The 20,814-nt window shown below is 41.0% G+C and overlaps 1 protein-coding gene across 1 annotated transcript in view; it reads right to left on the bottom strand.

The window, feature by feature from the left end:
* The window catches only part of CORIN (corin, serine peptidase), a 189,216-nt gene that overhangs the window by 167,385 nt on the left and 1,017 nt on the right, over window positions 1-20,814 (bottom strand). The window lies entirely within an intron of this gene.

Here is a 20,814-nt window from a genome sequence, read left to right as displayed (position 1 = left end):
TACCCGAAAGATACAAATGTAGTTATCTGAAGGGGTACATGCACCCCGATGTTTATAGCAGCAATGTCCACAATAGCCAAACTATGGAAGGAGCCAAGATGTCCATTGACAGATGAATAGATAAAGAAGAAGTGGTATATATATACAATGGAAAATTATGCAGCCATCAAAAGGAATGAGATCTTGCCATTTGCAATGACGTGGATGGAACTGGAGGGTATTATGCTGAGCAAAATAAGTCAATCAGAGAAAGACATGTATCATATGATCTCACTGATATGAGGAATTCTTAATCACAGGAAACAAACTGAGGGTCACTGGAGTGGTGGGTGGTGGGAGGGATGGGGTTGCTGGGTGATGGACATTGGGAAGAGTATGTGCTATGGTGAGCACTGTGAATTGTGTAAGACTGATGAATCACAGACCTGTACCTCTGAAACAAATAATACATTATATGTTAAAAAAAAGAAGGTAGTAGGAAGGGAAAAATGAAGGGGGGAAATCAGAGGGAGGGACGAATCATGAGAGACTATGGACTCTGAGAAACTGAGGGTTTTAGAGGGGAGGGGGTGGGAGGAGGGTTTAGCCTGGTGATGGGTATTAAGGAGGGCACGTACTGAATGGAGCACTGGGTGTTACGCACAAACAATGAATCATGGAGCACTACATCAAAAACTAATGATGTAATGTATGGTGATTAACATAACATAATAAAAAAAAAAAAGACCAGAGATCTCATATTTTTTTTTAATTTGGCCTAGTTCTATGGTTTTCAGAACTGCTTAGAACACATTATCCACTCACCAGTTCTGTCCCTGTGAAAACAGACTAATTTTTACCCCCTGAGTCATACAGAACTGAATCTAGATGCCCACGTCCTATGAAGGACCAGATCCCATGGCCCTCATCATCAGAGGTGCAAAACCACCCATCCCTCAGTATAGCTGCTCCTTTGGGGGTAAGAAATAGACGTTTTCCTGAGTTTCCATGCTTCCATGCCTCCTCCCAGGCCAGATATGGCATAACGGAGGATAACTACCTCACCGCAGCCAGACAGTAAGAGATATGTTTTAGAAATGGCCTGTCTGTAGTATTTTTAAATTTCTTTCTGGAGCTCACATTTCAAAATTACCTTTAAAACCTTGATCTAATTAAGTAAAGCCTCAATTACCTGGGATCTTTAAATACATAAGTTTTCTATTCTCTACCTTTCAGAGAGATGGAAAAATCATAAGAAAATAAGTAGACTGTCAAGAATTAAATTTATAAAATATTGCCAGAGAATGTTTTGGAATTTTGAAAAATGTGGAATCTTCTACAGTTTCTATAGTTTAGAATATTTTGCCTTGAGAATGTTAAGTCTTGGCCCTCATGATCAGTTTTCAAAGACGTGGATGTTATCCCTCATAGCATAGTGTAAGTAACATCATTTCAAGAGTAAAAAAATCAGAATAGAAAGGAGATTCAAGTTGATATTTCATTCATGAAAAACCTAATTAACAACAACAACAACAAAAACCCTGTTCCCTGACCATTCCAAGGTTTTGCTAAGCACAGGCTATCCTTGACCTACAATAGCTCTGAAAGTGGTAATATTCATCCAAAGATACTGTCTATAAAGAGACTAATATCAGCTTGCTACTTCTTAATGTACAGCATCAGATGTAGAGAGATATATTGATTATTTTTATTTCAAATAGGGTTTGTTTAAATTATAACCAAAGATCAGGCAAACTTGAGGCAATATATAAACTGTTTAAGAGTAACAGAGTATTTTGGGAAATGTGGAAGTTAATTCTACCTTCATAATGTGATACCATGCTATTGATCTTCTTAAATAGCAAAATGGCTATATTCTTAAATACAATTATGAAATTATGTAGACTTAGTTAACATAGGACAGTTAATCAACAGTCTGTGAATTTTAGCCACATACAAATATTACTACCCCAAGGTTATTCTAATTCATATGTTGATCTGGTAGATTTAGTAAAATTCCATTTATTACTTTGAAGTTTATGATATGAGCAAGTCAAATGTCAAAACATTCTTAAACCAAAATGACAGCGCACATTTCAGTGGATGGGATTTTATGCAAAATTATGGCAGAATTCAATAACCATCTGTCCTACCAAAAAAGATTTGCTTACAATGTTAAAAACAATTCAAAAGAAAAATTCATCCCAAACCCAAACTTTGTATTGGTTTGAGACTAACTTAGCACCTTAGTTCTCTAGGCAGGAAGCCGATGAACCGCAAATGTATTCTGGACTCTGCTGCTTCAGTGGCGCAGAGGATGACAAGGTCACTCTGGTTTGGCCTGAGCAGGACACAGAAGCTCCCTCTAAACTCTGTGGGGATATTACACTGTCAAATGTTAATACACTCACAGTCCTGAAGAAAATCCAGACACCAAGTCTCCACTTGCTGCTAGATAGTCAGCTTGGAACATTGTCTTGTACAACCATCACTCCAAAATGTGATCTGAATTGTTTTCTCAGTATTAAAGAAAGAGCTAGTCCAACCCACTTCCACTGTCTATCCACTGAGCAAAAACAAGCCATTACCCCATATTTAAGAAGTAAATCTGCCAGTGCTAGATGCTTTCCTCTCTGTTCTCAATAAACTATGAAAGTATTCCCTATATGAATTGAAAGATTTATTGAATAAGAGATCAGTGATTTAGATACACTCAAACCAGACATCTGTTAATTCTCCAAATATTAGCTCCCACTCTACCAATAAGCAAAATGCCTCCAGTGAATTATGCCAAACCCAAATGTCTTTTGTTATAATGTTTGTTTTTAATGTTCCAAGAGGCATGAAGAACAAGCATCTGGTTTTCAGTAAGTCTTTTCATCCCATTTTCTGGTATTTAATTGATGCATACAAAGTTCAAAGAACTCATGAGCGCTCTCAAAATGAAATTACTCCATTCACACCAAAACACATGGTTCTGCAAGCCAACCATACTCATATTTTCTCCTTTGAAAATTAACGTAACAGCAGCACCAGATAGTACCCCCATCCCAAGTCTCATATTCACACATCCCAGAATGGATGCTCAGTACAGAGACTAAATAGTGACAAATATTTTTCCTGTTGAGGAGACTAATAATAATAATCCAGTATCCAGGCAGCATATCAATTCAGTGTTTCTGTTTTGAGGGTAGCATTGTTTAGCCGAAGTCTGAAATATGACAGGGAAGACTGGAATGTTTCAGAAGCAACTTGTACAATATTGTCTCCACCACTGAAAATCTAGGTGACCTTATAAAGCCTTCACTGAGTCCCAACCATATTTCCATATCTGTAAGTAAGGGGTGAAAAATAAATGTCTTGCGCCAACCACAAATATTCCAAAAATAAAATGAAATTGGTAAGGCAAAAGGAAAGAAGAAGAATAACAATGTCTCTTTCAAGTTTGGAAAACTCTAAGAATCCTGATTTCTCTCCAACACATTGTGTGGAGTTTGCTCAATTTGGTCTCTGGAGGAAAGTTATAGTAATCTTTATTCCAGGGAGGAGATGTCTTCAGAGGCAATAGGAAAACCTTTTAAGATAAACCTCATTTTCTTCAGAGCAAGGTGGGAGGCTCATATTTCTGTTCAGTTACAGAAGATGATCTCAGAACAAAACAACAGGCAACTCCCCATCTAGACAAGCTAGATAAATAGGGCCCTGGGTCCTTTTTGTAAGATGACTTTGCCCCTAATCTCAAACATGTCAATGTTACCATTTTGTGGCAGGCAAAAATCTTCAAGTAATAAAAGATTCCTTTTAAAGTAGATACAACATCAGATATCTTTCTGCATATATTAAAGCGTCTCAAAGCCTTTTCAGTATATTGCTTTGGAAACAATGATGACTACAGAGAGAAAAGATAGGAGGGTTGGATTATCCGTCCCTCAGGAAATTAAATCTTTGACATTTATTCGTTAAAATGTTTTAAATTTCACATCCCAATTATAAGTTACTGTATTTCGAAGGATGCTATAGCAAAATCCAGAGACGCCTAACATTTTGTCAAATGAAACCAAACCTATTTTTCATGGAGCATTAAGAAAACTGTTGAGTGTGGGCAACTCTCAAAGACCTAATTGACTCACTGATCCTATGACAATGGAAATGTTGTGACTTTTAAAAAATCAAACAGATTGGCAAAGTGAGTACAGGACTAAAATATTGACTCCCTACAGCTGAAAACAATCAGGGAATGCATACAAGACAAAATGGATTTTATGCTCTACAACAATCCATTTCAGGCATTTCAATGCAAAGTAAAACACAAACAGATGTTGAAAACAGTTAACCTACTGAACCCACCTGCTAAAAGGAATCCTGCAGTAAAAAAAAAAAAAGAAAAAAGGTACAAGTAAAGATTTTATGTGTTAGATGAAGCAGCAATTTCTTTCTGAATACCTGGAGCAAAGGGATGAATTCCAAACTTAACATTCATCATTTGTTTTGCTATATTTCATTAACATTCTGGTTGGAAAATACAGAGTTCTGTGTTATGCCATATGTTAAGATCTAATTAATTTGACTTATTCTGCTCATGCTTATTTAGCACCTATTCTGTGCACAGCTGGGCTACAGGAATATAAAGATGAGAAAGACATAGTCCCTGCCCTCCAGGAGAGGCACAACTTCACGAGTGACTTCAAAACCCAGGGACAGGACAGTAATACACATATGTAGAAAGGACAACAAGTCAACCATAAGAGTGGAGTAAACTAGGGCACAGTCAGGTCACACTTACGTTTTTAAAAATATGTAAGCTTTTACTTTTGTGCGAAGATGGAACAAGAGTATTTCTTGAGCATTTGGGTCTCAAAGCTTGTGTGTATTGGTTGAGGGAGGACGGAAGCCAAAGGAAATCAACATAATGACATTTTAAGCAGGGCAATTTTTCACTGATGGGACTCTCACACATATTTCAGGACATTTGGCATCGCTGGACACCACCTAATAAATGCCAGCAGTAACTTCCCCCCCACCCCAGCCCAGGCATTGTGACCCACGGTGCATCCTCCATTATTTCCAAATGCCCCCAGGGTACTACAGTTTCTGGTTGAGAAGCATTTGGGCTGTCTAGCAGGCATCTATTGAACACGTACTGCACGGTCAGCTCAATGCCCTGGATGCAAGGTAAAGTCCTCGGTTAGCAAATTTCTCCCACATTCTATAGGCATTAACTAACACTGAGAGTTAATATCTTTAAGTAAACACTGAGAGTTTATACCTTTTTTCCAAAGAGAGATGGTATAATTTTTGAGATCAAACCTCATGTCTCTTAATTGCGACCATCATCCTACCTGGCATATAAAAGGACACAGAATCTTAATGTCAACATTAATTAAAGAGGAGAAGCATAATTTATTAAGCCTTTCAAAACCTAACATCTACTACATTAAACCAGGAATGGCAAGGAAGAGTAAGGAGTAGTATTTGGGGGGAAATACACATGGGGTGATTATTTCTTGGGCAGACAGGGCATGAGGCCTTAAGCTTTGGTGGACCTGTACCAAGTGGGGTTCATGTAGGATTTTAGACTTTGGACAATCTTTGCAGCCTCTGCCCCCAAGCTACATAGCTGTAACTTGGCCTAGGGTTTCAGGTGAGGCTGAGGTAGGATCAAACCTTTGTAGTTCTGGAGGTAAGCAGAACAAAACGTGCTGTTTGGAAACTACAAAGCAGCTGAGATGCTTTGGCTCTCCAGGAGTAGACGTGAACTTCTGGTTTTGACTATTTGTGCCAGTCTTAGAATAGATATTGAAGAAAGGCTGCCCCAGGTTCCATTTCTTATTATGTTGTTTTAAACTATAGTCAGGGCCATGGAAAGAAACCAGTAAGTGGAGGTAACAACACCTCAGATGTACGGGGCTTATCCAAAGGCCTTAGCCATTCTCCATCACATGGTCCTAATCCACCCTGGATTTGCTAAATAACCTTTGACCCTGGCCTTAGATTTAGAGGCTAGTTCATGGATTCTGTCAGGGAAAGGTGGCAGATTTTGTTTCAAAACAAACAAAAAGAATGATGTCTTTATCATCTTGTATTCCATCTTCCCGAGGTGAAGTAGGAACACAACTAAATAAAATTTTTATAAATGCGATCTTAAAAAGGCCATTTAAAAAGCCTGTGCATTGAACATTCTGTCTTGACAAAATCAATTTAACTCAGGGAGTCAAAGGAGATGTGGAATGGTTTAAAAAACATACTTCCATCTTATTTCCAAAACAACAAACTAATGAAGCTAGAGGCAGAAAGAGATTTCCTTAAGAGAAAGGCTGAGACTTGAGCCAATGAGCTGAGCAGAAAGGAAGAAGAAAACATGACTCTGAAGGTCTAGATAAAGACTAGCAAAGTTGCACCCAGGTCTACTACTGTTAAAGAGGCTATTAGAAAGGGGAAGATAGTTTTGGTGGTTATTAGATAATAATATATGCCTGGAACCCAAAGAAATCAAACAGAGGAAGAAGGGTAAGATCTCAAAGAACAAATGAATTAATTGCCCCCAAGGAGGCAAGCACCGGAGAAATTACTGAAAGCTGGCCTCTTAAACCTGCCAGTGGACTGTTCATTGCAAGAGCAATTCAGAAACTGTGCCTTCTAGATGGTACAGCTATGCCAAGTGGCTTCCATATTCATGGAACACACAGTCTATCAGAGGAGAAAGAGAGTAAATAGTTATACAAATCTTCATTCAATGTAATTGTGTTAAGTGCTATATAGAGTAACTACTGGGTAAATAATTTGTGGTAATGTGAAAATGAACATACAAAACTAACTTCCACTTTTTCATGAAAACTTAACATGTCATTCTTAACTACAGCAGGAAACAGTCTAATACTGAAAATACTTCAGTGACAAGGAATTCTAATGAATATTTATGTATTAGCACTCAAAACTGAATTACTAGAATTATTTCACCCATAATTAAATAATTTACCTTCCCCATTTCTTTCTAATGATGGTTCCAAATGTTTTTAATATGTTAATTCATATTTACAGTATAATCTGTGCCGCTTAATAGTTATGGTCATAGTCCAAAGTATTAAGAATTACAAAACATTTCTTAAAATTATAAAGTTGATGATGAAAAAGACAACTTTTCAGAATATAAATCTCATTGGCCCAGCCATCATATCTTTAAATTTTGTTTTGATATCTTTCCACAGTTAGTATTCCCAAGTAAAAGAACATTTTAAAAATCAGTTTATGATTGTATCAAAAAGGATAAAATGGGGCACCTGGGTGGCTCAGTCGTTAAGCATCTGTCTTCAGCTCAGGTCATGATCCCAGGGTCCTGGGATCGAGCCCCGCATCGGGGTCCCTGCTTCGCGGGAAGCCTGCCTCTCCCTCTCCCACTCCCCCTGCTTGTGTTCCCTCTCTCGCTGTGTCTCTCTCTCTGTCAAATAAATAAATAAACTCTTAAAAAAAAAAAGGATAAAATACCTAGGAATAAATTTAACTAAGGAAATGAAAGACCTGTACTCTGAAAACCATAAGACATTGATGAAATAAATTAAAGATGACACAAACAAATATAAAGATCTACCATGCTCATGGATTAGAAGAATTAATATTGCTAAAATGTCCATACTTTCATAAGCAATTTACAGATTCAATGCAATTCCTATCAAAATACCAAGAGCATTTTTCACAGAACTAGAATAATCCTAAAATTTGTATAGGACCACAAAAGACCTGGAATAGCTAAAGCAATTGAGAAAGAAGGACAAAGCTGGGGGTATCCCAATCCCAGATTTCAAGATATAATACAGAGGAACTGTAATCAAGACAGTGTGATACTGGCACAAAAACAGACACATAGATCAATGGAACAGAACAGAGAGCCCAGAAATAAACCCACACTTACATGGTCAATTAATCTATGAAAAAGGAGGCAAGAATATACAGTAAGAAAAAGTCTTTTCAATAAATGGTGGTGGGAAAATTGGATAGCTACATGCAAAAGAATGAAACTGGACTTTCTTAAACCACTGTTTTACACCATATACAAAAATGAACTCAAAATAGATGATAGACTTAAATGTGAGACCTGAAACCATAAAACTCCTAAAAGAAAACAAAGGCAATAATCTCTTTGACATCAGCCTTAGCAACATGTTTTTAGATGGGTCTCCTAAAGCAAGTGAAACAAAAGCAAAATTAAACTATTGGGACTACACAAAAATAAAAAGCTTTTGCATACCAAAGAAAACTATCAACAAAACAAAGAGGCAACCTACGGAATGGGAGAAGATATTTGCAAATGATTTATCCAATAAGGGATTAATATCCAAAATATATAAAGAAGTGATACAACTCAACACCAAAAAACCTCCCAAACCTGAACAGATGTTTTTCCAAAGAAGACATACAGATGGCTAAAAGACACATGAAAAGATGCTCAACATCACTAATCATCAGGGAAATGCAAATAAAAACTGCAATGAGATATCATTTTACATCTGTCAGAATGGATAGTATCAAAATGACAAGAATTAACAAGTGTTGGTGAGGATCTGAAGAAAATGGAACCCTCGTGCACTCTTGGTGGGAATATAAATTGGTGCAGCCCCTGTGGAAAACAGTATGGAGATGCCTCAAAAATTAAAAATAGAAATACCATATTATCCAGTAATTCCATTATTGGGTATTTACTCAAAGAAAACAAAAATATTAATTTGAAAAGATACATGCACTTTTATGTTTATTGTAGCATTATTTACAATAGCCAAGGTATAGAAGCAACTCAAGTGTCTGTCAATAGATGAATGGATAAAAAAAAATAGTGGAATATTAGTCAGCCATAAAAAGAATAAGATCTTGCCATTTGTGACAACATGGATGATCTAGAGGGTATTATGCTAAGTGAAGTAAGTCAGAAAAGACAAATGCCATATGATTTCACTTACATGTGGAATCTAAAAAAAACAAAATAAATGAACAGACAGACAGACTTAAATAGAGAGAACAAACCGGTGGTTGTCAGAGGGGAAGTGGGTGGGAGGATGGGCAAATAGGTGAAAGGGAAATTTTTTTAAATTATAATATATTATTTCATAAAGAATAACATTTGCCAATTCTCCTGAATTGCTTTCCAGTGCTAAAGTTGTCTGTCTATACTTTGAGACAAAACCAAACATATAAATAATAAATGTTTTAAAATATGTAGTATGTTTTGAATGTATTTAATTTGCTTATGAAAAGGCACACCACTGAATCCAAATTAGGAGACTAAACTAGTACAAAAAAGGTATTTTTAAATGTTTAGTAATTGCCTAAATGTGGTGTATTGACATTTATCCTTTACGAAAATGCAATTAAAAATCATGATTGTGAACTAAGTGATTATAAATAATCCTGTTTTCATATGAAGAACTTAGAAAAAATTCTCCTTTTGGAAATGTAAGATTGTGTATTAACAGTGTACTTTTTGTTTACTGCCTCCCCCCGAAAAAAAGTTGCCGTGATTACAAATAGTCTTAGTGTAGATACAAACATAAAAAGTTTTAAATCTCCTGAAATTATTAAGTAAAATGTATTTACTTTTTTCTCCTTTTTTAAAAATTTGAAACAACCACCTATTTATAGGAAAGGTGGAAGTACAATACAAAGAACTATTTTTCTGAACCATTTCATAAGTTGCCAACTGGATCCCTATCACTCTGGAATATGACAGTGGACGTTTCCTACAAACAGGACATTCTCCTACATAACTACAGCACAACCACCAAAACCAGGAAATTACACTGATAGACTTCTACCATCTAATTCTCAGAACTCACTCAGGTTTTACCAATAGTCCCAATAATACCCCTTTTACCAAAAGAGTCTAATTTAGAATTGGATGTCACACTTGGTTTTCATGTTTCCTTTGTCTCCTTCAGTCTTCCTTTGACCTCCATAACTTTGACGCTTTTGTAAATTACAGACCAGTTATTTTGTGGAGTGTTGAGTTGTGGTTTAGGATTAAATTCAGACGTCTGTAGCAGAAATATCACAAAAGTGATCCTATATTCTTCTCATTGCCTCCTATCAACGTATTCCTTTGCTGATACAATCACATCAATCACGTGGTGTCTGCAAGGCCTCCCTCCTATAATATTACTCTCTTCCTCTCCCCCACTCATCTGTGTAATCAATAAGTATTTTGTGGTGAGGTATTGAAATTATGTAACTATCCCATCCCTTCAAATTTTCAGTTTATCCTTTTTTTTGGCACGGGCATGAACTCTTGGTTTCCTATTTTATTCAATGGTTTATCGTCTGTTACCACCATTACTTATTTTGACGCTAAACGGCTTTCCATTTGGCCAGTGGGAGCCAAGTCAGTCTGCGTGCTATTGTTCCTTGAGCCCTTTCTTGCTTTCTGGAACAAGATGGCTGTTTCAGACTCATCTTGTACTTTCCTTGCCTCACCCTTGGAATTAGCCATTTCTCCAAGAACCTTGGTTCCTTTTTGTAAAAAATGGTATCTAAAACCTAGAGCTGGCTGTCCCTTGGAACCCACAGGGTGTGCTCACTGTTCTTAGGTTGTCACTGTTCCCAGTGTCTTTCAGCAGACAAGAGCCACAGGGGGAAATGTATTTATCTTTTGTCCGCATATACATACACACATTACATCTGTATTTATCTATTCTTATATGTTGAAACACATTTATACCCGTATCTCCAATTCCAATCCCATATCACAGGGTTCTAGATTTAGCTTTCCGCCTTTCTTTATCTTTAACTCCTTTTTCCCATAGCAAAAGACATGGCTTATTCTTGTTGTGTGTAATTATTTGATCAGTCCTCCAGGCTGCAACAAGTCTCCCGGCCCCATCTCCGCCCCATCTCCGCATGGGGCGCCAGGCTCACGCTGTCTGAGCTCTGACATCCTGCCTCGGCTGCCCCCACGCTTGGTTGCCTTCTTCATCCCACTCAAGCTCTGACCCCACACCCAGGCTGACCCCATACCCACCCCTCCTTTCCCTACTTGGGCTCCAACATACCCCGCAGGGCACCACTCCACGGCCAAGCTCTTGGCCACTGCACTGCCCCCGGTTTCAGGACTCGGCTCTTCACCAAGGAGCAAGAGTAGGACATCCAAAGAAAGGTTTGAAATCTATAGAAAGCAATCGTGTTCTTCCTTTGTTCACTCTCTTCCCACTTCGATAAAAAAGATGGATAAGATGACGAGATCTGGGTCCTTCAGCCTTCTCTCCTACGTTGAAGTCAGGAGGTTGTGAGGGTGTGTATTGTGTGTTTCACGTTTGATGCTGCAGCGGCCAGACCACCACAGAAGCTCTGCGTTCATCGCTTCCTATCTGACTTGACCAATGTACGGGCCACACTGCAGAGCATTCAACACTCTATTAAGAGGGAAAAGGTCAAATTGGATAATTTGTTATATTTTCCCTTTGTCTTTGAGAAATGTGAGTGGAGAAACAACAAACTTTTTAAAAAGAAAAGCTCGCTTTTAAAAATTAAAAAAATAATAAATAAAAATTTAAAGAAATTTTGTTTTAATTTTTAAAAATTTTAATAAAAATTACAATAGTTACCCCATGAGTTTTGTTTACTTCCACTAGGAAGAATATTAATTTTTCTGGAAAGAAGATATTTTTCACCTGTTGGGAAAGCTCTCTTCAAGGAAGAAAGGAAGAGCGTTGCCTGCTTTTAGGAGTTTCTGACACAAAATGATTGGAGAATATTATTAGTTAGGATTATTTATCTCTTATCCAGAGAGAATTTTTGTTCTTCTTTATTGACAATCCGTTGATAGAGGTCAAGTCAAAACAATCCAAATGAAAAGTGTGGGTGCTAGACAGGAGGGAGTGAGGAAGACCATCAGAGGTGGCCCCAAGATGACCCAGACCACTGACCCTGGCACATAAATCAGCTCTTGCAGGTCTTTCCAAGGGACCACTTGACTTTCTTGCCAAGGACACCTTTGGAAAGGCTCATTTCTGTTTCAATTTCAGAAAGGATGGGAAGCTCAACTGTATTGTTATGCAGAAGATGGTAGCATAAAAACCACCATGAGCCGGTTTAGGACTATAGTTACCAATTCCGGAATTTACAGTAAAAAAGAAAAAAAAAACAAAAAAACACAAAGACCAGGAGAGAGGGAGCTAGTCTCTAAAATTTGCCCTAACTCCTCCGCAGGATGAATCCGGACAAAGCCTAAGTTCTTCATCCCTTCCTGGCTTGATTCTCCTACCCGCCCCCTTGCCTGGAATTGGTCATCTCCAGTGGGCGGCTGGGTGTGAGCACTTTGAGGGGCCTCCCTAGGGCTATCTTTAACTTGGTATTTTCTGTTTATAGCCTTTCCACTGGGGCAGCCCCAGGTCTGGGGGATTCACTCCAGCTGGGAAATCTGAGAAGACAGCTGGCCTGTATGGCAAATGAGGTATTTTTAGCTGAGACTTGGGGATCTCAGGATTGACCTCAGGGTGGGAGACCCAAAAGAGCCATGCAAGAGGAGAGGTGCCCACTCTCAAGTTCCTTAGCAACGGGGCCGCTCAGCTTATTGTTGAAAGAGGAGTGTGTGTATACCCTGGTGGGAGAGAGGAGGCCGGCCTGGGGCCTTCCCCGCAGTAACGCCGTACCCTCCCCACGGAGGCCAGGCCTGGGATGCCCTCCTGCAGGCCAGGGATTCCCAGGGACCTCCCAACACCTCCCGGCCCACCTGCTCCATCTGCATCCCCTGGAACTTGTGAGAAATGCAAATTCTAGGGTCCCACCCGGCGATGGGTGATTCTCATGCTCACTAAACGTGGAGAATTAGGGTCCAATCATGTTCACTAGCATTCACAGATAAAAGTATAAGAATAAGGGGCGCCTGGGTGGCTCAGTCATTGGGCACCTGCCTTCAGCTCAGTTCGTGTCTCTCTCTGTCAAATAAATAAATAAATAATATCTTTGGGGGGGAAAAAAGTGTAAGACTTTACCCCTACCAAACCCACAGGGCAATACTTTTTTTAAAATTGATAGACATTATTTTCAGCACATTTTTAGATTTAAGAAACTATTGAGTGGATAGTAGAGAGAGCCAGTAAGTTTTTCCACACCATTTTTCCCTCCTGTGTACTATAACCTCTCTCCACTGTTCAGCCTCAAGGACAATGACATCAACTGAGTTTTGTCATCAAAGGCTGCACTTGAGTCAGTTAGAAACACTCCACTGCTCAGGGAGGATGACTATAATGGTTAGCAATCCTAGGAATGACAGCGCATCTCTACCCTAGCCCAGGCTGGGATGAAGCCAATAACCATAACTGTCTAAGATGATGGAGCCAGACAAACACCTTCTCAAATCAGTCTTAGAAACGATGTTAACATTAGACTATTAGTAAGAAATTCGTCTCCTTTGGCTGCTGTAACCAATTACCACAGTGGTTGACAACAACACACACTTAATTTCCTTTTAATCCTGGAGGTCAGAAGTCTGAAACCAGGGTCACTGGGCCAAAGTCAAGGTGTCAGCAAAGCCGCTTCCTTTGGAAGGCTCTCAGGGGAGAATCTGTTTCCTTGCCTTTTCCAGCTTTTATTGGTTGCCTGTCTGTAGGCCATGGCTGGTGGACCTTCCTGCATCTTGAAAACACTTCTTTCCAACCTCCACACCCACCATCTCATTGCTTCCTTCTCTGACTCTGACTCTCCTGCCCAAGGACATGGGGATTATAGCAGGTCCTCCCAGATAATCCAGGATAATCTCCCCATCTCAGAATCTTAACTAATCACATCTGCAAAGTCCTTTTTGCCATATAAGAGTGCATTACAGGTCCCGGGAAATAAGACATGGATATATTTGGGGGGCCACTATTCAACCTACCATAGTCCATATGGTCCGTACTATCCAATATGGTAGACATGAGCCACATGTGGTTACTGAGCATAGAAATGTGACCCATCTGACTCGGGATGTGCTGTAAGAGTATTGAAATTTGAAGACTTATTATTTAAAAAAAAAAAAAGTAATATATTTCATGAATAATTTTTGTATGGATTCCAGGTTAAAATTATAAAATCCTAGACACAGTGAGTTAAATAAAATACATTAACATCGGGGCACCTGGGTGGCTCAGTTGGTTAAGCTACTGCCTTCGGCTCAGGTCATGATCCTGGAGTCCCTGGATCGAGTCCCGCATCGGGCTCCCAGCTCAGCGAGGAGCCTGCTTCTCCCTCTAACCCTCCCCCCTCTCATGTACTCTCTCTCATTCTTGCTCTCTAATAAATAAATAAATATTTAAAAAAAAATACATTAACATCAATCTGTTTCTTTTTGCTTTTTCAAATGTAGCCACTTTACAGTTTTCTATTATACAAGTGGCCGACATTGTATTTCTAAGGGATGGTGCTACTGTATACCACAAAGAGAAGCAGGGTGAAGTTACATTTCAATTGCTTTATTTTTGTCATACCACTAAGGGAGCCCAGACAAAGAAAACAACATTTCTTCTTTCAACCTTCTCTAGGGAGAGCAACTGACTACACAGAATTGAAATTTCAAATCAAGAAGGATATTATCTAGGGACAGACACAACTAAATTCGCCACAGATAACAGTAACCAAAATAATAATAATAATAATAACAACTTGTATTCTTACAAAGCACCTCCAGAAAGCATTATCTTACTGAATCTTTAATCGCAACCATCTCATGAGGGATCCTGTCCCCATTGTTCAGAGAAGGAAACTGAGCCTAGGGAAATGGACTTGCTGGAGGCGCCAACAGCTAAATGATGAATCAGGTCTGCATGCATGATCCCCGAGGGCTGTGTGAGCCTATTTCCTGGCTTGGGTTTAATGGGTTAATCAGGCTCACTCTACTTCCTGAGTTATTTTATATCCAAGCTTCCTAAATTTCAGAGATTCAACAATTCCTCCTTTTTTTCCCTAAGAAGTCTGTTCCTTTGCATCTCTGAACATGTATTTATTATTTTTTGTTTCTTAACAGAAGACAGAGGGGTGTGTGTCCTACCTAGCCATTTAAGGAAAATGATTTTTCTCCTGTGTCAAACCGCTCCTCAGCTATGCCCAGAGGCGTATCTGGCTCCCAACTTGATCCTGGGCCATCTACTGGACAAATCAGGGCTCTCTGGTCAGTCTTCTTTGGGGTTGAACGGGAAATTCTGCACTTTGGCAGATGGTCACCATAAGAAGAATCAGCAAAAAGACCCACAAAGAGAGAGGCAGACATTAAGGGCTGCTAGAATGCCTCCTCTCCAGACAGCACTTCTCAAATGTCAGAAAGACAGGAGGGAAAAAAAAAAAAAAAAGGTACAATGCACTGCTCATTTTCTCTGCCACATTAACACTTCAGCTTTTAGATCTAGAAACCTTGGAGAGTGTCTAGTCCAGCTACCTCATTTTAGCTATGAAGACACCAGGATCAAACAGGCTGACTTCTGTAAAGTCTCAAAACAACTTAGTATCAGACAAAGACCAGAACTCCCATTTGTGATTTTCTGTTCAACTTGGACAGAATTGTTCTGAATGATCACAGAGAAGTAGATTAAGCAAAATAATACAGCTTTGATCTCCAAACCACACTACAGAGGAGTGGCATCTTGTTTGCAGGATGAGGCTCTGAAATAGGCACTCACAGGTGAAAATCATGTATGGTCAAAATAATCCTTGAAAATCCTTAAGGAAAGTGCCACACTGGAGACCAATACAACTTCTGTCCATAAACCCCACATGGTCAGTTTTTCCAGAGATGGAACAGGCTCATCAGTTGAGTACTAGATGAATTAACTGGTTTGGGGTAGAGGACAAGAAGGCGCAAAGCTTTAAACACAGGACCACACAGAGGACTGCATGGTGGATACATAGGAAGACACCAGTATTCTGAAACTAACCGTGGATTCCCTTCTCTTATCTTGGGCTCTCACTCCCCGGCACTAGGTAGAATGACAGGCAAAGTGACTCATACTACTTAAACCGTTATCCTTCTTCCCTGCACTACCGATTTCGTGTTCAGTGCTTAGTTAGAAGCTAAGCTCCACATGTGCATGAATCTTTGTGTTTTTGTCCACTGGTGTACCCCAAAGCCTAGTACTGTGCCTGGCAGAGAAATGTTCGTTGAGCAAATGGATGAATCTATTCCTCCTTTTGTCCAGGCTGTGTGGCTGATTCTCATAAGTTGAAGTTATTTGGATCTGACACATGACTCTTAACCTCTCAGGGTATTATGGTGCCCGAGCCAGAAAATTTCACATGGAACAGTTTACAGAGGTTTTTCACTACTCATGGGGTTCGAGCAGCCCCACATTAAGATTTCCCGGTGCTATCAACCTTTACCATGCTACTGTGACACTTTAGCAGAATGACCTCATGAGGCTCTCGAGAGTGACACGGTTCACTTTCACAGCTGCATAAAGACCTTTCTTTAAAAGTGTCCCAACTGCTGGAAATAAAAGGTGCTCTTCAAACACTGTCAGCCTAAAGGCTCAAAGGGGTCCTGGGCTGAGCACAACTAGTGGCCCCAAAATGTTCTTCACCACTCACCCCTTTATTTTCTGCCCAACTCCTAAGCCACACTGTTGGATGCCTGGCCTTTCTCCACAGATATCCTCCTGAGCTGCCAACAGAGTTTCAGCACTGATATTGAATGGCAAGATGGATCACCTACAGGACCACCCTGCATCTCCAACCAGCCCATCAAGCACTGACACTGCACTTGTCGCCACCAGCTCTGATGGTGTGGACATCAGAAATGTACTGCAGGAGAATATTCAAACAGCTGCCGGAAGGTGAGCTGACAGAGGCAACTGCCAGCAGACAGAGCGGAAAACATAATTGATGGGCACCCTTCGGCGGAGCTCAGAGCTGAGCAAACACTGCTACAGAATGCTCGGGGATGAGGCAGACCAACCAGCGCTCTGGGACAACAGGGGCTCTATTTGAGCAAAGAGAAAGAAGTCGAGGCTGGCGACAGGGCTGGGAACAGCGACAGGCTCAGGAAGGGGCAGCGGTTCCAGCAATCCAGAAATGAACCATCCCATGGATTCCACACGCATGTAGAAAGCCGACCTAATCTCCCATCCTGCGCGGTGACTATTTGTCTGTAAGAATAACCAACGTTGTGGACTGTATTTGGCACAAAGCTGATTTTAGCAAAGCCCCAGAAACAAAATCAACCTCTAGGGGGTTAGGAATCCAGGCAGGGAAAGGATTACTTATCTGCATCTGTACTGGCTTGAATCGTGTCCCCCAAAGGTCATGTCCACTGGAATCTCAGAATGTGACCCTTTTTTTTTTTTTTTGGAAATAGGGTCTTGCTTTTGTACTTATTTAGGGTGAGGTCATACTGGATTAGGACTAGCCCTAAACCAAATATGACTGGTGTCCTTATAATAAGAAAAAAGAACACTGAAATGCAGGGAAAGACTATGAAGGCAGAGTCTGGAGTGATGTAGCTACAAGCCAAGGAAGGCCAAGGATTGCCAGCAACCACCAGAAGCTAGGAAGAGGGGAGGAAGGATTCCTCCACAGAACCTTCAAGGGACATGGCCCTGCTGACGTTTTGATTTTGGACTTGAGTGAATAAATTTCTGTTGTGTTAAGCCACACAGTTTGTAATTATTTGGTACAGAGCCCTGGGAACCTAATACAGAATCTATCCTAGCTAGTCCCAAATATGTCTCTGCATAGTCATTCATTCACAAATAATTAATAAGTACCAACTATGTAGCAGGCATTCTTCTAGCAATGAACAAAAAAAACAGAAAAATCTCTGCCTATGTGGCGCTTCTATCTGAGAGTAGGAGGACACAGAAAACAATCCAAATAAAGAGGTAAAATATACAGTCTGTCAAATGGTGATAGGTTCAGGACGGGGTCCTACAGAATAAGGCGGAGGTGCTAGTTTCAAATCTGAATAAACTGAACATTCTCAGTGGATTTGAGGCAAACATGGAACCTAGTCTTCTTGTATGGTCATTCTTATAAGAAATCAACATGTCAGGGCACAAGGGAGATAGAAGAGCCTCCCTCTATTAGATTAGAGTCTCTGATCCAAAACTAGGAAAACCATCAGCCATAAAGGTCATTGTGAGGGAAAAGAACAATACGTTAACAAAAATCATCAAGGCTGAGGGGAGAACACCCAAGGACTCTGTGGCTAATTCACACTTGTTGACTGATTTATAAAGGGATCTAGCCATTTACCATTCAACAAATACCCCAGCAGTGTCAGAGACGTCAACAAAACAGAAGTGATTTAGCAATACAAAACCACTCCTTGGGAAGAAAAGAAGCAAAAGGAGGCACTGGACAGAAAACCTGTATCCTCCAAGAGCCTCATTAAATTATCACTCAAGTAAAAGAAAGCTCAAGAGGACATTCCACATTGATAAAGATGTTCTATCAACATAATATGGTAACCAGTGGTCACATGTGATTATTGAGCACTTGGAAAGTGTCTAGTGAGAGAGAAGAACTGAATTTTTAATTGGATTTAATTTTGATGGACTTAAATAATGACATTAATTTTAAATAACAATGTGTGACCAACAGCTACTCTATTGGAGAGCACACCTTTAGAATCACAGAAGCCTGGATGTGGAGAAAAGCCTGACAGACTCAGTGGGTCTGAGATGAGACCAGTTCTGTTAAGTAAAAATAGGTTAGGGAGACCACTAATATGGGTAGTATTTCTAGGACATATTCATTTCCTTAATCCTCACTACATTCTTATAAATGATCAGTAGTATTATCCCCATTTGCTGAATGAGGACATTAAGATTCAACAGAAGTTTCTGACTTGCCCAGAGCCTTGTAACTTTTAAGGGGTAAAGCCAGAGATTTGAATTTAGCTTAAACACCAAAATCCATACTCACCCCTCCAAGGCATGTGAGCTAACAGCAGCCTTCATTTTTGTGACTTCTTCCATTGCTACCCCCACTGAAAAACAGTCTAAAACACAAAAGCGCATGCATGTGTATGTGCATATGCATGTGTCTGAGTAGATTTCATGGAACAGGTTAAGTCTGGAGGTTGCTTGAGTGCTTCCTGTGGATCTAGTGTTCCATACAGGTCAGTATTCTTGAGCCAACCTGCCCCATTTTCTACTTGGCCAGGCAAAGGGGAACGCCAAAAACCCTGATGGGGCAAACAGGCTGCACGGACACATGCTTGGCAAATAACTTATTAAGGCCAAAGTGGAACATGAAATAAACCTTTCTCCCTTGGACCCATTCAGGAAAATTCTGTATGGCAGCTTTCCTGGTCTTCAGGGAATGCCCATTCCCCAACAGTAGAGACACTCAGAAACCCTGAAGCCCAAGTCTTTAGGTCTTTATGTCAAGGGAGGCTAGAGGTAAGGCAAAGAGGAAAAATGAGCAACCAAGTACCTCATTAACAGTATGAGGATCTGAAAATACAGATTTTAGAGCGTGACGATGCTAACTATCTGGAGATAGCAGGCTGCTCAGCTTCTCCTCCAATCTCCTTCCTGTCTGCCCCCCAACAATGGAGAGGGGCAATCGAGGGCTTGCAGGACAACAGAGCCAGCAAGTGCTGAAATCCAGGCAAAACCATGGTGGGAAAGGTGGCTCTTCCAAAATGAAACCCCAGCTGGTGTGTGGTGATGGCACTAGGTGCCTAGATCTCTAGTCTAACCTCTCAATCCCCAGGAATCTGGTTTTGGGGACTAATTTTTAGCATAATATCACATACAAACAAACTATCCGGCACCAAATAATACAAACAGGCAGGTGAGTGTTGTATTGTGACTAACAAAAATGGATTTTATGACTTTTTAAAAAAAATGCATTGTTTCTTCTCATTCTCTCCGGGTTATGCCAAAAATTAATGTTTTGCAGCATCTTTAATTTCAACACCTTCAGCTAAAATGTGTGTTCTTGGACAACGATCCTGACTTCGCTCCCTTTCTGGTAGCAGTCTGGCATTCCTTAGCAGTTTTGTTTCCATCAGTAAATTCCTTTACAAAAACAAAACCAAAAGACCCTACAAACTACAAATGTGCATATAGAAGCCGCCGTACGTAGTCTTATACATGAATTAGGCTTCGTGGCGCATTGTTCTCAGAGGTTTGCCGCGGGAGGAAAGCTCCACTTCATGAACTGCGAGGACAGCTTCCCTGCGAACGCCCAACCCGGCGGCTTTCCCGACGAGCTCGCAGCTCGCAGCGCCCGGGGCTCGGGCTGGGAATGACCCGCAGTGCTAAAGGCGCCGGCACCGCCATCCACCGCCACGGGAGCTGGGGAAGAGTCCCCACAGGATCCGACACGACACCACCTTCCTCTCGCCCGCTCAGCCCGCAGAGTCCCCGCCCGCAGCCGGGACCGAGCGGCAGTGAGCGGATTCTGGGACCCTCCTGACACCGCAAAAGAAGGGCAGGCGCGAATCAGACCCTGTTCCTGGGGACTCAGGCCAGTGAGGACCGTCCGTGATGCTCTTCCCTACCTTTCCTCTCCAGAACTAAGGGCAGCGCTGTCCCTTTCCAGGACGCGATCGGAGCCCGCCAAACCCGGAGCAGCTCTGAACCTGCGCCCCCCGGAGGCTGGCGCCCCGTGTGCCCCCGCGGATTTGCGCCAAGACGAAGTTTGCGCGCTGGGGACGCGGGAGTTCCCGGCACGCTGCAAGCGGGACCGGTTATGGGGTGCCAACGCTCAGAGTGGGCCAGCGAGCTCCAGGCACCAGCTGGTCGCGGGGGGAAGCGAGCGCGAGTCCGGGCTCTGAGAGGGATGGAGACCGAGACGCGCGCAGCTGGAAAGCGGACCTACGTCTGGGGACGGCGGGGCTGCTGCGCCGTGCTCGCAAAGGTCGGGCGTCCGCGACGCTGG

The sequence above is a fragment of the Leptonychotes weddellii genome, chromosome 2 (assembly GCF_054177405.1).
Source record: "Leptonychotes weddellii isolate Sample4059 chromosome 2, ASM5417740v2, whole genome shotgun sequence".
NCBI lineage: Eukaryota > Metazoa > Chordata > Mammalia > Carnivora > Phocidae > Leptonychotes > Leptonychotes weddellii.
Note: the sequence above shows the minus strand (reverse complement) of the source record. Positions and strands in the feature narration are given on the sequence as shown.